The 21,126-nt window shown below is 52.1% G+C and overlaps 1 pseudogene across 1 annotated transcript in view; it reads left to right on the plus strand.

Annotated features, from left to right (window-relative positions):
- The window catches only part of LOC147122448 (netrin-G1-like), a 109,403-nt pseudogene extending 88,779 nt beyond the window's left edge, over positions 1–20,624 (plus strand). Inside the window, exons 4-8 of the transcript XR_015077749.1 lie at positions 5,034–5,206; positions 6,958–6,984; positions 12,603–12,770; positions 13,961–14,095; positions 19,778–20,624. The product of XR_015077749.1 is annotated as a netrin-G1-like (transcript). The remainder of the gene's footprint in view (positions 1–5,033; positions 5,207–6,957; positions 6,985–12,602; positions 12,771–13,960; positions 14,096–19,777) is intronic.
- Positions 20,625–21,126: the final 502 nt, after the last annotated feature.

Raw genomic sequence — 21,126 nt, forward strand, 5'->3', positions numbered from 1 at the left:
AAGACTGGTGTGGGAGAAATGGGTTTTGCTTCCTGGGACACTGGCACCAGTACTGGGGCAGGAGGGAGCTGTTCCGTTGGGACGGGCTTCACTTGGCCAGTGCTGGGACTAGAGTCCTGGCGGATCATATAACTAGGGCTGTAGAGAGGGCTTTAAACTGACTAGTGGGGGGGAGGTTCCTAGAGAGCAAATAATAAAAATGACAACAGAGAAGGCCATAGACTTAGGTAGCAGTGGGGAAATTAAAAACCAGAGCGTGTCAGGAAGGGGCAGAAGGTATGGAGTAAAAGGTAAAGTAATAAAAAGGGCAAAAGCAGGAACTAAGTGTCACAAAACATATTTGAAAGTTCTCTATCTGAATGCACGTAGCATTCGTAACAAAATAGATGAGTTAATGGCACAAATAACTACATATGGGTATGATCTTGTGGCCATTACAGAAACATGGCTGCAGGGTGACAATGCCTGGGAATTAAACAAAGCAGGTTATTTAACGATCAGGAAGGACAGGCAGGAAGGAAGGGGAGGTGGGGTGGCTATGTTAATAAAGGAAGGAATCACTGTAATACAGAGAAATTATATTGGGTCAAAAGATCAGGATAATGAAACAGTTTGGGTGGAGGTAAGGAATAATAAGGGGAAAAAAACACTAGTGGGCGTAGTCTATAGGCCTCCGAACAGTGGCAACTCTGTTGGGACGGAGTATTAAACAGGAAATAGTTGAGGCTTGTAATAAGGGAACATCTATAATTATGAGGGATTTTAACTATCATATTAATTGGACAAATCAAATTGGGTAGGGCTGCCTTGAGGAAGAGTTCATTGAGTGTATTAGGGATGGGTTTCTTGAGCAGTATGTAACTGAACCGACCAGGGGGCAAGCAACCTTAGATCTGGTCCTGTGTAATGAGACAGGATTAATTAAAAATGTCCTAGTAAAGGATCCCCTTGGAATGAGTGACCATAACATGGTTGAATTCCATATTCAATTAGAGGGTGAGAAGGTTGGATCTCAAACAAGCGTGCTAAGCTTAAATAAAGGAGACTATGAAGGTATGAGAGCGGAATTGAGTAGAGTGGATTGGGAAAATAGATTAAAGGGTAAGACGATACATGATCAGTGGTGTACATTTAAGGAGTTATTTTACAACTTCCAAAAAATATATATTCCACTGAGAAGAAAAGGGTGTAAAAGAAAAGACAGCCATCCGTGGCTAAGTAAAGGAATTAAGGATAGTATTCGACTAAAAACAAGGGCATAGAAGGTAGCCAAATCTAGTGGGAGGATAGAGATTGGGAAAACTTTAAAAGACAGCAAAAAATAACAAAAAGATTGATTAAGAAAGGGAAGATAGATTATGAAAGTAAATTAGCAAAAAATATAAAAACAGATAGTAAGAGTTTTTATAGTTATATAAAAAGAAAAAGGGTGGCTAAAGTAAATGTTGGTCCCTTAGAGGATGAGACTGGGAAATTAATGGTGGGAAATATGGAGATGGCAAAAACACTGAATGAATATTTTACATCAGTCTTTACAGTAGAAGACACTAAGAATATCCCAACACTGGACAAACAGGGGGCTAAAGGGGGGGAGGAGCTAAACACGATCAAAATCACTAAGGAAATGGTACTCGGTAAAATAATGGGACTCAAGGCGGATAAATCACCTGGACCTGATGGCTTACATCCTAGGGTCTTGAGGGAAGTGGCGGTAGGGATTGTGGATGCATTGGTAATAATTTTCCAAAACTCCCTGGACTCGGCAAAGGTCCCGGCAGACTGGAAAACTGCTAATGTAACACCCTTATTTAAAAAGGGCAGTAGACAGAAGGCTGGAAACTATAGACCGGTTAGCCTAACATCTGTGGTAGGTAAAATTTTGGAGTCCATTATTAAGGAGACAGTAACAGGACATTTGGATAATCATAATTTAATAGGACAAAGTCAGCATGGTTTTATGAAGGGGAAGTCATGTTTGACAAATTTGCTGGAGTTCTTTGAGGAAGTAACGTATAGGGTAGATAAAGGGCAACCAGTGGACGTAGTGTATTTAGACTTCCAAAAGGCATTTGACAAGGTGCCACACAAAAGATTATTGCTTAAGATAAAAAATCACGGGATTGGGGGTAATATTCTGGCATGGATAGAGGATTGGCTATCTAACAGAAGGCAGAGAGTTGGGATAAATGGTTCATTCTCAGACTGGCAATCAGTAACTAGTGGTGTTCCGCAGGGGTCAGTGCTGGGTCCCCAACTCTTTACAATCTATATTAACGATTTGGAGGAGGGGACCGAGTGTAACATATCAAAGTTTGCAGATGATACTAAGATGGGAGGGAAAGTAGTGAGTGAGGAGGACATAAAAAACCTGCAAGGGGACATCGACAGGCTAAGTAAGTGGGCAGAGATTTGGCAGATGGAATACAATACTGGAAAGTGTGAGGTTATGCACTTTGGCAGGAAAAATCGTAGAGCAAGTTATTATCTTAATGGCAAGAAACTGGAAAGTACTGAAGTACAAAGGGATCTGGGGTTCCTGGTGCACGAAACTCAAAAGGTTAGTATGCAGGTGCAGCAAGTGATTAAGAAGGCCAATGGAATGTTGGCTTTCATTGCTAGGGGGATAGAATATAAAAATAGGGAGGTATTGCTTCAGTTGTACAAGGTATTGGTGAGACCGCACCTGGAATACTGCGTACAGTTTTGGTGTCCATACTTAAGAAAGGACATACTTGCTCTCGAGTCAGTACAAAGAAGGTTCACTCGGTTAATCCCGGGGATGAGGGGATGGACATATAAGGAGAGGTTGAGTAGATTGGGACTCTACTCATTGGAGTTCAGAAGAATGAGAGGCGATCTTATTGAAACATATAAGATTGTGAAGGGGTTGGATCGGGTGGATGCGGGGAAGATGTTCCCGATGATGGGTGAAACTAGAACTTGGGGGCATAGTCTTAGAATAAGGGGCTGCTCTTTCAAAACTGAGATGAGGAGGAACTACTTCACTCAGAGGGTGGTAGGTCCATGGAATATGCTGCCCCAAAAAGCTGTAGAAGCTACATCATTGAATAAATTTAAAACAGAAATAGACAGTTTCCTAGAAGTAAAGGGAATTAAGGGTTACGGGGAGCGGGCAGGAATTTGGACATGAGTCTAGGTTTGGATCGGTCATGGCCCTGTGGGTAGCGGAGCGGGCCCAGGGGCCGTGTAGCCTGATCCTGCTCCTATTTCATGTGTCTAATTCTGTTAGATTCAGGAGATGGTTCTGTGATAGTGGATTGGCGGTTAGGATCAGATCAGCCATGATCTTATTGAATGGTGGAGCAGGCTCGAGGGGCCGATTGGCCTACTCCTGCTCCTATTTCTTATCTTCTTATGTTCTTAAATCCGCTGGACCTGATGGCCGACATCCTGGGGTTTTGAAGGAGGTGGCTATAGAGATAGTGAATGCATTGGTTGTCATTTTCCAAAGTCCAGATTCTAGAACGGTTCCCGCGGATTGGAAGGTAGCAAATGTAACCCCACTATTTAAGAAAGGAGGGAGAGAGAAAATGGGGAACTACAGACCAGTTAGCCTGACATCAGTAGTAGGGAAATTGCTAGAATCTATTATTAAGGACGTGGTAACAGGACAGTTAGAAAATAATAAAAGGATTGGGCAGAGTCAGCACGGATTTATGAAAGGGAAATGATGTTTGACAAATCTGTTAGAGTGAGTGGGCAAGAACATGGCAAAGTGGAGAAATGTAAAGTTATCCACTTTGGCAGGAAAAATAGAAAAGCAGAGTATTTTTTAAATGGTGAGAGATTGGGAAATGTTGGTGTTCAGAGGGACCTGGGTGTCCTTGTACACGAATCACTGAAAGTTAACATACAGGTACAGCAAGCAATTAGGAAAGCAAGTGGTATGTTGGCCTTTATTACAAGAGGATTTGAGTATAAGAGTAAAGACGTCTTACTGCCATTATACAGGGCCCTGGTGAGACCACACCTGGAGTATTGTGGACAGTTTTGGTCTCCTTACCTAAGGAAGGATATACTTGCCATAGAGGGAGTGCAACGAAGGTTCACCAGACTGGTTCCTGGGATGGGGGGATTGTCCTATGAGGAGAGGTTGAGTAGACTGGGCCTATATTCTCTAGAGTTTACAAGAATGAGAGGGGATTTCATTGAAACATAAAAATTCTTACAGGTCTTGACAGGGTAGATGCAGGGAGGATGTTTCCCCTGGCTGGGGAGTCTAGAACCAGGGGTCACAGTCTCAGAATAAGGGGTCGGCCATTTAGGACTGAGACGAGGAGAAATGTCTTCACTCAGAGGGTGGTGAATCTTTGGAATTCTCTACCCCAGAGGGCTGTGGAGGCTCAGTCATTGAGTAGATTCAAGACAGAGATCGATAGATTTTTGAACATTAAGGGAATCAAGGGATATGATCCACCAATTCTGGCCTCTTGTCCATCCCCCACTCCCTTCGCTCCACCATTGGCGGCCGTGCCTTCAGCTGCCTGGGCCCTAAGCTCTGGAATTCCCTCCCTAAACCTCTCCGCCTCTCTCTCCTCCTTTAAGATGATCCTTAAAACCTCCCTCTTTGACCCAGCCTTTGGTCACCTGTCCTAATATCTCCTCATGTGTCTCGGGGTCAGTTTGTCTGATTTACGCTCCTGTGAAGCACCTTGGGAGGTTTTACTCATTAAAGGCGCTATATAAATATATAAGTAGTTGTTGCAGGTGTTGTTGTTAAGGGAGAATGAACTTGCATTTCTATAGCACCTCTCACGACCTCAGGACATCCCAAAGCGCTTTACAGCCAATGAGGTGCTTTTGTGGGATGTGCTGAGGGTGAGAGGCGCTCTATCAATGCAAGCTCTTGCTCTGAGGGGCCTGGAACAGTTTGAAATGCAATAAGTGTCAGAAAGTGTTGGTGTCGGGAGAGCTGAGCTGGGAAAGGGAGAGCGGAGTCCCGGAGCGGAGAGTCCCGAGTCTAACCCAGCTGCTCAGCCCATTTGAAAGCAGCTGCCCTTGTTTTTTGCCAGGTGTAAGTGCAATCTTCACGCCAACAACTGTATCTTGGAGAAGGGGAAGCTGAGTTGCGAGTGCGAGCACAACACGACGGGGCCGGACTGTGGGAGATGCAAGAAAGGCTTTCAAGGCGGAGCGTGGAGAGCGGGCTCGTACCTCCCAATCCCCAAAGGGACGGTCAATGTGTGTGAGTAACCCGAGCTTCCCGGCCCGGCCCAGTGCCGGCGCAAGATCGCTTCAGATTTCATTCTCAGCCCAACTCCCCGCAACGCATCGACTCCAAAATACAACCCAATGGATGGTTGTGATTGTGTTAATGTGGGAAGAGAGATCCCAGCGGGAGATTGTCCAGACCCAGGGAAGAGGAACAGAGTCCGAGCCCACAGCCCACTGAGAGAGGGAGGGGGAGAGGGGGAGAGAGAGAGGGGGAGAGGGGGAGAGAGAGGGGGGGAGAGAGAGGGGGGGAGAGAGAGGGGGGAGAGAGAGAGGGTGAGAGAGAGAGGGTGAGGGGAGGGGGAGATAGGGGGAGGGGTGGAGGAGAGAGAGGGAGGGGAGGGGGAGAGAGAGAGGGAGGGGGAGGGAGAGAGAGAGGGGGAGAGAGAGAGAGGGGGGAGAGGGAGAGGGGGAGAGAGAGAGGGGGGAGAGAGAGAGGGGGGGAGAGAGAGAGAGGGGGAGAGAGAGCGAGGGGGGGGAGAGGGAGAGGGGGAGAGAGGGGGAGAGAGAGGTGGAGAGAGAGTGAGGGAGAGGGGGAGAATGAGGGAGAGAGTTAGAGGGAGAGAGATGGAGGGAGAAGGAGAGTGAGGGCAGAGGGCAAGTGAAAAAGAGAAACAGAGAAAGAAAGATAAGGAAAGAGTGAAAGAGAAGGTAAAAAAACGAAACAAAGTGAGAAAAAACAGGGAGATAGAAAGGGTAGGAGTGAGAGAAAGTAAGTAAGAAAGAGACAGAAAGTAAGAGAAGGAAATAAAGAGAGAGAGAGACAAGCTCTCCAATTAGTCCCACTCCCTGCTCTTTCCCCACAGCCCTGCTAATCTTTCCCTCCAAGTATTTCTCCAATTCCCTTTTGAAAGTTACTATTGAATCTGCTCCCACCGCCCTTTCAGGCAGCGCATTCCAGATCACAACAACTCGCTGTAAAAACATTCTCCTCATCTCCCCTCTGGTTCTTTTGCCAATTCCCTTCACTCTGTGTCCTCTGGTCACCGACCCTCCTGCCACTGGAAACAGTTTCTCCTTATTTACTCGATCAAACCCCTCCTGATTTCGAGCACCTCTATCAATGTGATGTGGGAGTCAGTGAGCGAGCTGGAATCGCTGGCATTATGTAGAGGGTGAGGTTATAATAGCCCATGGGTGAAAATTTGCTGAAATCTCTCTGCGGACACACACACAGATACAGAGCCAGCAGTGAGGTGTAGACTGATGTGAGAATGGAATGTTAATGGCTGGATGAACATCTGGGGAACAGCTGGGGAGGGTGAAAGGAGAATAAGTCTCTGTGTAATCAATAACTGAAGCAGATCAGGAAGTGAAGGTTGTGAGGGACATCTGTGGCCATTGCTGTGTGTGGAATGTCCCGAGATCAATATACAGGCAGTGAGAGGACTGGGCAGTGAGCGAGGGGTCTGTGTGATGACGGACACCCTTACCTATTAACCCTGCGGACTTACACACTAATCACACGGAGTGGGAACGGAGCCACGGAGTAACCTCAGGCTCACCTTCCGTCAGCTCTTTAGCAACTCTAGCTGGTGTGACCCAGGGCTGGTGTGAGCGCTCAGAGGATGCAGCCCGCCAATCCCCATCACTTCATTGTTCCTGAGTTTGAGTGAGGTCCATCTCATCAACACTCCATGTGATGGGTTGGATTAGTGTGTTTATGGAGACAGATTGTTAATCAGACCTCTCTCTAACTCTCTTTGTTTCTGTTTCCCTCTCCAGGCCTCCCTGACACCGTCGCGAGTGGCCGTAAGTAGGACCTATGCTCTCTGACCTGTGACCTGCTGACCCAGAGCCCATTTCAGTATCTGGAACAAACCTTTCCCCTCAAACCCCCCTCATCTCTCACTGACCGAGCAACAGGTGTAGGTGTGAGCAGGGGCTGAGTGTGAACAGGGGCTGAGTGTGAACTGGTGTAGGTGTGAACAGGGACTGAGTATGAGCAGGTGTAGGTGTGAGCAGGGTCTGAGTATGAGCAGGTGTAGGTGTGAGCAGGGTCTGAGTGTGAGCAGGTGTAGGTGTGAACAGGGGCTAAGTGTGAAGAGGTGTAGGTGTGAACAGGGTCTGAGTGTGAACAGGGGCTGAGTGTGAGCAGGGTCTGAGAGTGAACAGGTGTAGGTGTGAGCAGGATCTGAGTGTGAGCAGGTGTAGGTGTGAGCAGGGTCTGAGTGTGAGCAGGTGTAGGTGTGAGCAGGGGCTGAGTGTGAGCAGGTATAGGTGTGAGCAGGTGTTGGTGTGAACAGGTGTAGGTGTGAGCAGGGTCTGAGTGTAAGCAGGTGTAGGTGTGAGCAGGTGTAGGTGTGAGCAGGGTCTGAGTGTGAACAGCTGTAGATGTGAGCAGGTTCTGAGTGTGATCAGGTGTAGGTGTGAGCAGGTTTAGCTGTGAGCAGCTGTAGGTGTGCGCAGGGTCTGAGTGTGAGCAGGTGCAGGTGTGAGCAGGTGTAGGTGTGAGCAGGGTCTGAGTGTGAGCAGGTGTAGCTGTGAGCAGGGTCTGAGTGTGAGCAGGTGTAGGTATGAGCAGGGTCTGAGTGTGAGCAGGTGTAGTTTTGAGCAGGTGTAGTTGTGAGCAGGGTTTGAGTGTGAGCGGGTGTAGGTGTGAGCAGGTGTAAGTGTGAGCAAGTTCTGAGTGTGAGCAGGTGTAGGTGTGAGCAAGTTCTGAGTGTGAGCAGGTGTAGGTGTGAGCAGGTTTAGCTGTGAGCAGCTGTAGGTGTGCGCAGGGTCTGAGTGTGAGCAGGTGCAGGCGTGAGCAGGTGTAGGTGTGAGCAGGGTCTGAGTGTGAGCAGGTGTAGGTGTGAGCAGGGTCTGAGTGTGAGCAGGTGTAGGTATGAGCAGGGTCTGAGTGTGAGCAGGTGTAGTTTTGAGCAGGTGTAGTTGTGAGCAGGGTTTGAGTGTGAGCGGGTGTAGGTGTGAGCAGGTGTAAGTGTGAGCAAGTTCTGAGTGTGAGCAGGTGTAGGTGTGAGCAAGTTCTGAGTGTGAGCAGGTGTAGGCGTGAGCAGGGTCTGAGTGTGAGCAGGGTCTGAGTGTGAGCAGGGTCTGAGTGAGCAGGGTCTGAGTGTGAGCAGGGTCTGAGTGTGAGCAGGGTCTGAGTGTGAGCGGGGGCTGAGTGTTAGCAGGGTCTGAGTGTGAGCAGGGTCTGAGTGTGAGCGGGGGCTGAGTGTGAGCGGGGGCTGAGTGTGAGCAGGGTCTGAGTGTGAGCGGGGGCTGAGTGTGAGCAGGGTCTGAGTGTGAACATGTGTAGGTGTGAGCAGGGTCCGAGTGTGAGCAGGGTCTGAGTGTGAGCAGGGGCTGAATGTGAGCAGGGTCCGAGTGTGAGCAGGGTCTGAGTGTGAGCGGGGGCTGAGTGTGAGCAGGGTCTGAGTGTGAGCAGGGTCTGAGTGTGAGCGGGGTCTGAGTGTGAGCAGGGTCTGAGTGTGAGCAGGGGCTGAGTGTGAGCAGGGTCTGAGTGTGAGCGGGGGCTGAGTGTGAGCAGGGGCTAGGATCAGGAGTCTGCTTGTTCCTGTATCTATGGAGTAAAGTATAATCTCCTCGAGCGGTGCAGCAGATACGAAGCAGGGAAGTTGTAATATTTACGATGCACATCTTAGCTGAGAGGAAAGTGCTTCTTAACTCTGTCTCAGTGAGAACATTCAGTGGGAAGTGGAGGGAATATTTGTAGAAAGCCATTTGGTTGCTGAGCCCGAGATCAATGGGGAACTGTTGTAATCCCGTTATCCCAGATACAGGAATGGGAGCTGGGTGAGTGTCTCGGCCTCAATCTGTTCCCCTTTGTTCCCAGATTTTGCATCAACTCATTCCTGTTTATTTAACTCTTCGCACGCTGTCCATATCATTCCAAACCATCCGTCACATTGAACCCACAAACCAGCCCCAGACTGACCGGGAGCAGAGTGACCATAACTCCCCATACTGACCGGGAGTGACCATAACTCCCCACACTGACCGGGAGTGACCATAACTCCCCACACTGACCGGGAGTGACCATAACTCCCCATACTGACCGGGAGTGACCATAACTCCCCACACTAACCGGGAGTAAATGTAACTCCCCACACTGACTGGGAGTGATCATAACTCCCCACACTGACCGGGAGTGACCATAACTCCCCATACTGACCGGGAGTGACCATAACTCCCCATACTGACCAGGAGTGACCATAACTCCCCACACTGACCGGGAGTGAATGTAACTCCCCACACTGACTGGGAATGACCATAACTCCCCATACTGACCGTGAGTGACCGTAACTCCCCATACTGACCGTGAGTGACCGTAACTCCCCATACTGAACGGGAGTGACCGTAACTCCCCACACTGACCGGGAATGACCATAACTCCCCATACTGACCGTGAGTGACCGTAACTCCCCACACTGACCGGGAGTGACCGTAACTCCCCATACTGAACGGGAGTGACCATAACTCCCCACACTGACCGGGAGTGACCATAACGCCCCACACTGACCGGGAGTGACCATAACTCCCCACACTGACCGGGAGTGACCATAACGCCCCAGACTGACCTGGAGTGACCATAACTCACCACACTGACTGGGAGTGACCATAACTCCCCATACTGACCGGGAGTGACCATAACTCCCCACACTTACCGGGAGTGACCATAACTCCCCATACTGACCGGGAGTGACCGTAACTCCCCACACTGACCGGGAGCAGAGTGACCATAACTCCCTATACTGACCGGGAATGACCATAACTCCCCACACTGACTGGGAGTGACCATAACTCCCCACACTGACCGGGAGTGACCATAACTCCCCACACCGACCGGGAGTGACCGTAACTCCCCACACTGACCAGGAGTGACCGTAACTCCCCATACTGACCGGGAGTGACCATAACTCCTCATACTGACTGGGAGTGACCATAACACCCCATACTGACCGGGAGTGACCATAACTCCCCACACTGACCGGGAGTGACCGCAACGCCCCACACTGACCGGGAGTGACTATAACTCCCCATACTGACCGGGAGTGACCATAACTCCCCATACTGACCGGGAGTGACCATAACTCCCCACACTGACCGGGAGTGTCCATAAATCCCTACACTGACCGGCAGTTACCATAACTCCCCACACTGACCGGGAGTGACCATAACTCCCCACACTGACCGGGAGTGACCATAACTCCCCATACTGACCGGGAGTGACCGTAACTCCCCACACTGACCGGGAGCAGAGTGACCATAACTCCCTATACTGACCGGGAATGACCATAACTCCCCACACTGACTGGGAGTGACCATAACTCCCCACACTGACCGGGAGTGACCATAACTCCCCACACCGACCGGGAGTGACCGTAACTCCCCACACTGACCAGGAGTGACCATAACTCCCCACACTGACCGGGAGTGACCATAACTCCTCATACTGACTGGGAGTGACCATAACACCCCATACTGACCGGGAGTGACCACAACTCCCCACACTGACCGGGGGTGACCGTAACTCCCCACACTGACCGGGAGTGACCGCAACGCCCCACACTGACCGGGAGTGACCATAACTCCCCATACTGACCGGGAGTGACCATAACTCCCCACACTGACCGGGAGTGTCCATAAATCCCTACACTGACCGGGAGTTACCATAACTCCCCACACTGACTGGGAGTGACCATAACTCCCCACACTGACCGGGAGTGACCATAACTCGCCATACTGACCGGGAGTGACCATAACTCCCCACACTGACTGGGAGTGACCATAACTCCCCACACTGACCGGGAGTGACCATAACTCACCATACTGACCGGGAGTGACCATAACTCGCCATACTGACCGGGAGTGACCATAACTCCCCACACTGACCGGGAGTGAACATAACTCCCCATACTGACCGGGAGTGACTGTAACTCCTCATACTGACCGGGAGTGACCGTAACTCCCCATACTGACCGGGAGTGACCATAACTCCCCACACTGACCGGGACTGGGGCACGCTGGGCACCTATGAAACATTACACTTTGACCCCAAACCTGCCCCTTTCCTGACCAGGGACAGCCAGAACCTACAGGAAGAAACAGACCCTCAAACCTTCATCACCGACACAAAGTTAACTAAAGATAAACTAGTTCGAATGTCTGACGATGAATCTCCATTTTTTGCTGAATTACTGAGCGTGTTGTTGCTGGATTGAGTCACGCTGAATAATAACAGGGAGACTCAGTCACATCCTGCATTACACAGTTTGCCTTTCAAACCCTCAACCTACTCGAATGCACCGAAATCCCATAATAACAGCCCGTCACCGGCCTCACCCCATTAAATCATCGGCTCCGCGGACCAGATTCCCATTAATTAGTGAACGATCCACTTCGAGTTGCAACACAGGCAGTCCAGCAACACCGACAGTGCAGCACTCCCTCAGTACTGCCCGTCCGACAGTGCAGCGCTCCCTCAGTACTGCCCCTCCGACAGTGCAGCGCTCCCTCAGTACTGCCCCTCCGACAGAGAAGCTCTCCCTCAGTACTGCCCCTCTGACAGTGCAGCATTCCCTCAGAACTGCCCCTCCGAGAGTGCTGCACTCCCTCAATACTGCCGCTCCTACAGTGCAGCACTCCCTCAGTACTGCCCCTCCGACAGAGCAGCTCTCTATCAGCACTGCCCCTCCGACAGTGCAGCACTACCTCCGTACTGCTCCTACGACGGCGCAGCACTCCCTCAGTACTGCCCCTCTGACAATGCAGTGCTCCCTCAGTACTGCCCCTCCGACAGTGCAGCACTCCCTCAGTACTTCCCCTCCGACAGTGCGGCACTCCCTCAGTACTGCTCCTCTGACAGTGCAGCACTCCCTCAGTACTGCCCCTCCGACAGTGCAGCGCTCCCTCAGTACTGCCCCTCCAACAGTGCGGCACACCCTCAGAACTGCCCCTCCGACAGTGCAGTGCTCCCTCAGTACTGCCCCTCTGACAGTGCAGCACTCCCTCAGTACTGCCCCTCCAACAGTGCAGCGCTCCCTCAGTACTGCATTAGAGTCGGTCTGGATTATGGGCTCGGGTCTCTGGAGTGGGACTTGAACCCACGACCTTCTGACTCCGAGGCGAGAGTGCTGCCCACTGAGCCACGGCTGAAAGGCCCCTAACTTGGCAGTACTGTATAAAACCCGGCACAGGAACGTATAAACCCGGGACTGAGACCATCCATTGCCATCTGCCTGATTCACTGCAAACCGTAACTAGCCGGGAGTCTGATGTTCTCCCCTCACTGCTAAAAGCCTCAGTGTTCCCTCCCTCCCATTCCAGCCATTTCCTCCCCACCTCTCATTCCTGCAGCATGTGACCCTCTCGCAGTCTGCGACCCGTCTACGTCCCGTCTACACTCTCTGTCTTTTCCTTGCAAGACTGCAAATGCTTTGGCCACTCGAACCGGTGCAGTTACCTCGAGCTGCTCTCCACCGCCATTTGCGTGAGCTGTAAGCACAACACTAGAGGGCGACACTGCCAGTTATGCCGGCTGGGCTTCCACCGAAACCCTTCAGCACAGCTGGACCACCACAACGTTTGCCTCGGTCAGTTCCTGTTACAATCTCCGCTCTCGCCTCCTTCCTTCACCCTTCTGCTTTCAGCCTGAAACAAGATAAAGAAACAAAGAAAATACCTTCGATAGGGCTGAGCAAAAGGGTGTCGGAAATCAGCTCCCCTTTCTCCAGCGACTAGGCCCCAACACAGCCTTTCCCTAGCGATGAGGCCTGGTCCAACCTTTCCCTAGCGACCAGGCCCCAACCCAACCTTTCCCTAGCGATGAAGCCTGGTCCAGTCTTTCCCTAGCGATGAGGCCTGGTCCAGTCTTTCCCTAGCGATGAGGCCTGGTCCAACCTTTCCCTAGTGATGAGGCCTGGTCCACTCTTTCCCTAGCGATGAGGCCTAGCCCAACCTTTCCCTAGCAACTAGGCCCCAACCCAGCCTTTCCCTAGCAATGAGGCCTGGTCCAGCCTTTCCCTAGCGACGAGGCCTGGTCCAGGCTTTCCCTAGCGATGAGGCCTGGTCCAGGCTTTCCCTAGCGATGAGGCCTGGTCCAACCTTTCCCTAGTGATGAGGCCTGGTCCAACATTTCCCGAGCGATGAGGCCTGGTACAACATTTCCCTAGTGATGAGGCCTGGTCTAGTCTTTCCCTTGTGATGAGGCCTGGACCAGGCTTTCCCTAGCGACGAGGCCTGGTCCAACCTTTCCCTAGCGATGAGGCCTGGTCCAGGCTTTCCGCAGCGATGAGGCCTGGTCCTTGCTTTGTTGCGGTGAATCGAAAGCCCTGTGCTTTGATGATATAACCGTTCCCTCCCTGCTTGGTTTGCTTTTTCGGGCCTTGTTAACCTGTGTTAATTATATCCTTTTTATAATATGGAGACCAGAACTGTGCAGAGTGCTCCAAGTGTGGTCTAACCAAGGTTCGATACAAGTTTAACATCACCGCTGTGCTTGTGAATTCTACCCTCTAGTGATGAACCCAGTGCTTGGTTTGCTTTTTCGGGCCTTGTTAACCTGTGTTATTTCTGTGCCGTGGCCCCAGGGAGTGGAACACGGGCCGTGTGCAGTCAGTGTGTGGGGGATTGAAGCTGTTTGTAAAGTGTTGGAGACTTGTTTCACCCCCAGAGTCTGACCCTCCCTTGTCCCGGCTCGCACTCATTCCTGTGGCTGAGGTTGTGTCGATGTGTTTTATGGGGAACAGCCGTGTGCAGTGTGTGTGTTGTCTTGTTTCTGCAGACTGTAAGTGTCACCCTGATGGCTCGCTCCACCATCGCTGTAATGACACGGGATATTGTGACTGTAAGGAGGGGACAACAGGGCCCAAGTGTGACAAGTGCCTGCCTGGATATTACTGGCACAGGGGCTGTTGAGGTAAGTAACCGTTCCAGCACCAGCCCCTCCCCTCACTCCGCCCCGGCTTCTGTGTGTCAGGGTCAGCAGAGTATCCGATAGCAGAGATACCGTGGGGGGAATCACAGAGGCTTTTAGTGAGTGAACCCTCCTGGACCCTCCCATCACCCGCCACACAATTAGTGGCACAGCTCCTCGCAAAGGGAGGTCTGGAGTTCAGTGAGGGACGTTTCATAGAATCACACAGCACAGGAGGAGGCCATTCGGCCCATCGTGCATGTGCCGGCTCTTTGAAAGAGATCTCCAATTAGTCCCACTCCCTGCTCTTTCCCCACAGCCCGGCAAATCTTTCCTTTTTCCCCTTTTCAAGGATTTCTCCAATTCCCTTTTGAAAGTTACTGTTGAATCTGCTTCCACCGCCCTTTCAGGCAGCGCATTCCAGATCACAACAACTCGCTGTAAAAACATTCTCCTCATCTCCCCTCTGGTTCTTTTGCCAATTCCCTGATGTGCCTCAATAATTCCGAGACTCGAAGGTAGCAGAACAAAACAAGGCTTTTATTAACTTAGAACGAAACACGTAAGCGAGAGAGATGTCGTCCTTCTGGAGACTGGGGCTAGACTGAAGCTAGCTTACAAACGGGGCCAGGTATGGGCGGAGCCCTACACACAGCACATTCCAGCACATTCCAGTATACAATACAGCACATTCCAGTACACAATACAATGAGGTCTGGGGGAAGGGAAATGACACTGAAACCGATCTCAGTCACAGGCAGTGATGAATGGAAATATTTCATCACATTCACCCCTTCTATAGATTTAGTCTGTTCGGGGGTTTGATAGTCCTCTGCGACCGACGTGGCTGTTGCGGTGCCGCGGGTGTCGGCTGGGTGTCCCCGGTAGCCTCCTGGGTCTCTGCCGGGGGTGCCGCCAGGGTTGTTGAAGGGGTAGTTGGTGGGGGAGCCGTTGGTCGGTGTTCTTCCGGGCGTGATGAAAGAGTAGTGGGTGGGTAAGAGTTGCTGTGATCGTCGTTGCCGCTATTGCCATGGTTGTTGTCGATGCCGGCTGGGGCGACGTCTTTTATGGACACGGTGTCCTCCCTTCCGTCGGCGTGCCGGACATATGCGTATTGGGGGTTGGCGTGGAGTAGGTGTACTGGCTCCACGAGAGGGTCCGTCTTGTGGCCCCTCACATGCCTTCGCACGAGTACCGGACCTGGGGTGGAGAGCCATGATGGCATGGATACGCCTGAGGTGGATTTCCGGGGAAAGACAGACATTCGTTCATGAGGCGTGGCATTAGTGGCAGTACACAATAGTGACCGTATCGAATGGAGCACATCCGAGAGGACTTCCTGCCAGCGGGAGATAGGGAGGCCCTTGGTCCTTAGAGCTAGAGTGACTGCTTTCCATACTGTCCCGTTCTCTCGCTCCACTTGGCCGTTACCCCGGGGGTTGTAGCTGGTGGTACGGCTCGTGGCGATCCCCTTGGACAGCATGTACTGGCGTAGCTCTTCACTCATGAAGGACGCCCCCCTATCCGTATGGATGTAGCTCGGCATACCGAACAGGCAGAACAGGCTGTTGAGGCATTTAATGACCGTGGCGCTGGTCATGTCTGGGCAGGGGAAGGCGAATGGGAACCGGGAGTATTCGTCCACAATGTTCAGGAATTAAACATTGCGGTCGACGGACGGGAGGGGGCCCTTGAAATCTAAGCTGAGCCGCTCAAAGGGCCGTGTAGCTTTGATTAAGTGGGCTCTATCTGGGCGGTAGAACCAAGGCTTGCACTCAGCGCAAGTGCGGCAGTTCCTGGTCAGGGACCGAACTTCCTCAATCGAGTAGGGTAAGTTACGGGACTTTATGAAGTGGAACAGCCGCGTGACCCCTGGGTGGCAGAGGTCGTTGTGGAGGGTCTGTAGCCGATCCCCGGTGGCGCTGGCACACATCCCTCGTGAGAGGGCTTCAGGGGATTCGTTAAGGGCCCCTGGCCGGTAAATGATGTCGTACTCAAAGGTGGAGAGCTCGATCCGCCACCTAAGAATCTTATCATTTTTAATCTTCCCCCTCTGTTTATTATTGAACATAAACGCTACCGACCGCTGGTCGGTAAGTAGGGTGAAGCGTTTGCCGGCTAGGTAGTGGCGCCAGTGGCGCACTGCCTCCACGATGGCTTGGGCCTCCTTTTCCACGGAGGAGTGTCTGATCTCGGGCCCTTGGAGGGTTCTCGAGAAGAAAGCTACGGGCCGCCCCGCCTGGTTGAGGGTGGCCGCCAAGGCGAAGTCAGACGCATCACTTTCCACTTGAAATGGAGTGTTCTCGTCCACTGCCTGTAGCGTGGCCCGCTCAATATCCTGCTTAATGCTTTTGAAGGCGGCGTGGGCCTCAGCAGAGAGCGGGAAAGAGGATGCTTTCAAGAGGGGGCGGGCTTTGTCGGAGTAGTTGGGGACCCATTGGGAATAATAAGAAAATAACCCCAGGCACCTTTTCAGGGCTTTGGGAGTGTTGGGCAGGGGCAGCTCCCGTAGGGGGCGCAATCGGTCGGGGTCTGGTCCGATTTCCCCATTCTCCACCACGCTGCCTAGTATGCAGAGGCGCGTGGTGTTGTAAACGCACTTGTCCTCGCTGTAGGTGAGGTTGAGTTTTTGTGCGGTTTTCAGGAACCTCTCGAGGTTCGAGTCGTGATCCTGCTGGTTGTGACCGCAGATGGTGACGTTGTCGAGGTAGGGGAAGGTTGCCTGCAAGTGGTGGTCATCGACCATACGGTCCATCTCCCTCTGGAAGACCGAGACCCCATTCGTCACCCCAAAGGGGACTCTGAGGAATTGGTAGAGCCGTCCGTTCGCCTCGAAGGCGGTGTACGGGCGGTCCTCTGGTCTGATAGGGAGCTGGTGGTACGCTGACTTGAGGTCGATGGTGGAGAACACCCGGTATTGGGCGATTTGGTTCACCATTTCTGATATGCGGGGTAGCGGGTAGGCGTCTAGTAGGGTGTACCTGTTGATCGTTTGACTATAGTCGATCACCATCCGTTTCTTCTCGCTACCCCTTACCACTACCACTTGGGCGCGCCACAGGCTGTTGCTGCGTTCAATAATGCACTCTTTCAGGAGCCTGTCTACCTCGGTCGCGATAAACCGCCTGTCCTCCCAGCTGTACCTCCTGCTTTTGGTCGCTATTGGCCGGCAGTTAGGGGTAAGGTTCGCGAATAGCGAAGGCGGCTTTACCTTCAGGGTAGCCAGACCGCACACTGTGAGGGGCGGCTGGGACCCACCGTACTTGAGCGTGATGCTTTGGTGGTTGCACTGGAAATCCAGGCCCAAGATCACGCTCGCACATAGGTTCTTCATGATTAATACTTTAAAATTATCATATACAGTTCCGTTAACGCACAATTGTACCATGCAGTAACCCAGAATGGTCGATGTCTGGGTTTTATCGGCCATAGAGATGGTACCCTGAGTAGGGACCACCTTTAGGGAGAGTTGTTGTGCCAGTTCTGGGTGGATAAAGCTCTCCGTGCTTCCACTGTCAATTAAACATTTAACCCGGCACCCGTTTACCTCGATGTCCACCATTGATCTGGATAGCGGGTGCGGCCTGGTCTGGTCCACTGTGACCGATGCCACTGTAGGGCCCTGATCGATACAAGATGGCGTCCACGCTGTCTGCTCACAAGATGGCGGACCCCACGAGGTCGGGCAAGATGGCGTCCAAGATGGCCGCTCCCACGGCGCACACGCGGCGGTGGCGGGTTTTCCGGCGGTTGGTTTTCCGGCGGGGTTCCCTCTGCACACCTTCCCGAAGTGCCCCTTCTTACCGCACTTAAAGCAGGTGCTGCCTTTCGCCGGGCACAGGTTTCTGGTGTGCTTTGGCTGCCCGCAGAAGTAGCAGTTGGGTCCCTGACGCGTCGCGGCTGTCGTAGGGCTTCTGGGGGGAGAGCGGGGCCCAGCCGGTGTAGGGCTGTCAGGCGGGGAAGATGCCTTCCAAGATGGCGGCGCCCTCGGTGCACACGTGGCGGCGTGGACGGCGCGGGCTGAAGAGTAGGCGTCCGAGTTTCTCTGGGCCACATCCAGGGATCGCGTGGTGTCCGCAGCCTGTTTCAGGTCCAACCCCGTTTTTTCCAGCAGTCTTTGCCGGATGTAAGTGGAGCTGAGGCCTGTGATGAAGGCATCGCGAACAAGCTCGTCAGTGTACACTGCGGCTTTTACATCTCGGCACTTGCAGTCTTTGCCAAGCATTTTCAGGGTGCTTAGGAACTCCTCCACTGATTCCCCAGGTCGCTGTGCGCGGGTGGCGAGCAGGTGCCTAGCATACACCTCATTCGTAGGCTGCTGGTAATGCGCCTTTAAGATGTCGCAGGCGGCCAGGTACGTCTCGGCGTCTTGGATGAGGGGGTAAACCCGGTGGCTTACCTAATTCCGCAGAATTCCGAGTCTCATCCTCGCAGCGTCCGTAGCGTCTTTGATGGCTGTGGAATTGTCCAGGAAGAATTCCATACACTCAAACCAGTGTCCGAAGCGTGCTGATGCATCCGGAGCATGTTGATCCAAATCCAAACGTTCGGGTTTCAGGAGTTGATCCATAGTGTTGAAAAATAAGTTAATAAAATTGATGTGCCTCAATAATTCCGAGACTCGAAGGTAGCAGAACAAAACAAGGCTTTTGTTAACTTAGAACGAAACACGTAAGCGAGAGAGATGTCGTCCTTCTGGAGACTGGGGCTAGACTGAAGCTAGCTTACAAACGGGGCCAGGTATGGGCGGAGCCCTACACACAGCACATTCCAGCACATTCCAGTATACAATACAGCACATTCCAGTACACAATACAATGAGGTCTGGGGGAAGGGAAATGACACTGAAACCGATCTCAGTCACAGGCAGTGATGAATGGAAATATTTCATCACATTCCCTTCACTCTGTGTCCTCTGGTTACCGACCCTCCTGCCACTGGAAACAGTTTCTCCTTATTTACTCGATCAAAACCCCTCATCATTTTGAACACTTCTATCAAATCTCCCCTTAACCTTCTCTGCTCTAAGGAGAACAATCCCAGCTTCTCCAGTCTCTCCACATAACTGAAGTCCCTCATCCCTGGCACCATTCTAGTAAATCTCCTCTGCACCCTCTCCAAGGCCTTGACATCCTTCCTAAAGTGTGGTGCCCAGAATTGGACACAATAATTAGACACAGACTTTAATCCTCAGTCTCACCTTATGTATTTAATCATTAATTTATTCCCATTCACACATCCCCCCTGTGCTCGTTGAGCTACATTGGCTCCTTATGTGGCTCTGCGCCAACTTTTCTCTTATTTACGCTCCTGTGAAGCACCTTGGGACGTTTTACTATGTTAAAGGCGCTATATAAATGCACGTTATTGTTAAATAGAATCTACAGCACTCTGATCGATATTGAAATTATTTATGTGTCTGGAGAATACTTTACTGTTGCTTTTGATATTGTGAAAATTTGGAGTTCCTCTTTCCTAATTGTTTGTTCACTTCTTTCCTCACCTCTTCGTGTTCCCTTTTACAATCCGGGCTGGCTATTCTTTATTATATTCTGGGTTTCGGGATGTTTCTCTAATAAAATGTTGTTGTGACAGTGAGAGCCTGGGAGCAGCGAGAGTTGAACCAATCTGTAAGGTGGGGAGATTGTCAATGAGCTGATCTTTCTTTTCTCTGGCCTCTTGCAGCGGGCGTGTGCGATAACTTGCTAACACGGTGTCAGAATGGAGGAGTGTGTGAGGACAATGGGAGGTGTCGGTGCCTCGCTCCCTACACCAGGCTCCTGTGTGAGAAAGGCCAGTGCGGGGAGGAAGCGGGAGGGTGCGTCTCCCAATCCCCGCGGGAGCCCACCTTACACCGGCTGCTGCTGTCGCTGACTGCGCTGCTAACCTCCGCTAACGGCCGCCCGCCACTCTGACCCGCTTCCAGCGCCATGGCCGTTTACGGGAAGGTGCGAAGAGCGCAGGAGAATCCAGCCTTTACTGCGTTGCCGTTAGAACACGCTCCCCTCCCCCGACCCCCCGGGAAAGGCAAACTGGAGCCGAGGCCGGAGCCCAGCCACCCACCCAGCCCGACTGGATCTGAGAGCCCGGAAGGAATGGGCAGTCAGTGGGGACTGGACTCTCTGACTCCCCGCGGGCCCGAGGCAGCTGCTAATATTCATTCTGCAATCGCCAGCCGCTCGGCCCATGTCCAGCTTTGGGACAAAGAAAGAAAGAAAGGACTTGGATTTCTACAGAGCCTTTCACCCCCTCAGGACGTCCCAAAGCGCTTCACAGACAATGAAGAACTTTACAGCAAACAGCAATGTGAGAATCAGCAGACAATCTGTTTTACTGATGTTGGTGGAAGAATAAATATTGTCCAGGACTCCGGGGAGAACTCCCCTGCTCTTCTTCCAAATAGTGTCCTGGGATCTTTTACATCCACCTGAGAGAGCAGACGGGGCCTCGGTTTAACGTCTCATCCGAAAGACGGCACCTCCAACAGTGCAGCACTCCCTCAGTACTGCCCCTCCGACAGTGCAGCACTCCCTCAGTACTGCCCCTCCGACAGTGCAGCGCTCCCTCGGTGCTGCCCCTCCGACAGTGCAGCACTCCCTCAGTACTGCCCCTCCGACAGTGCAGCGCTCCCTCGGTGCTGCCCCTCCGACAGTGCAGCGCTCCCTCAGTACTGCCTCTCCGACAGTGCAGCGCTCCCTCAGTACTGCCCCTCCGACAGTGCAGCGCTCCCTCAGTACTGCCTCTCCAACAGTGCAGTGCTCCCTCAGTACTGCCCCACCGACAGTGCAGCACTCCCTCAATACTGCCCCTCCAACAGTGCAGCGCTCCCTCAGTACTGCCCCTCCGACAGTGCAGCACTCCCTCAGTACTGCCCCTCCGACAGTGCAGCTCTCCCTCACTCATTCACTTTACGCACAAGTTACACTCCATCACCCTTATTCCATTCACTCTTTCCCTCTGTTCCTCACTCACTCCTTTCTCCTACCTCACTCCCTCTTCACTCGCCCGCCCTCTTCACTCTCTCCCTCCCTCTC

The sequence above is a fragment of the Somniosus microcephalus genome, chromosome 3, assembly GCF_052327205.1.
Source record: "Somniosus microcephalus isolate GS21.2 chromosome 3, FLI_Smic_1.0, whole genome shotgun sequence".
Classification (NCBI taxonomy): domain Eukaryota; kingdom Metazoa; phylum Chordata; class Chondrichthyes; order Squaliformes; family Somniosidae; genus Somniosus; species Somniosus microcephalus.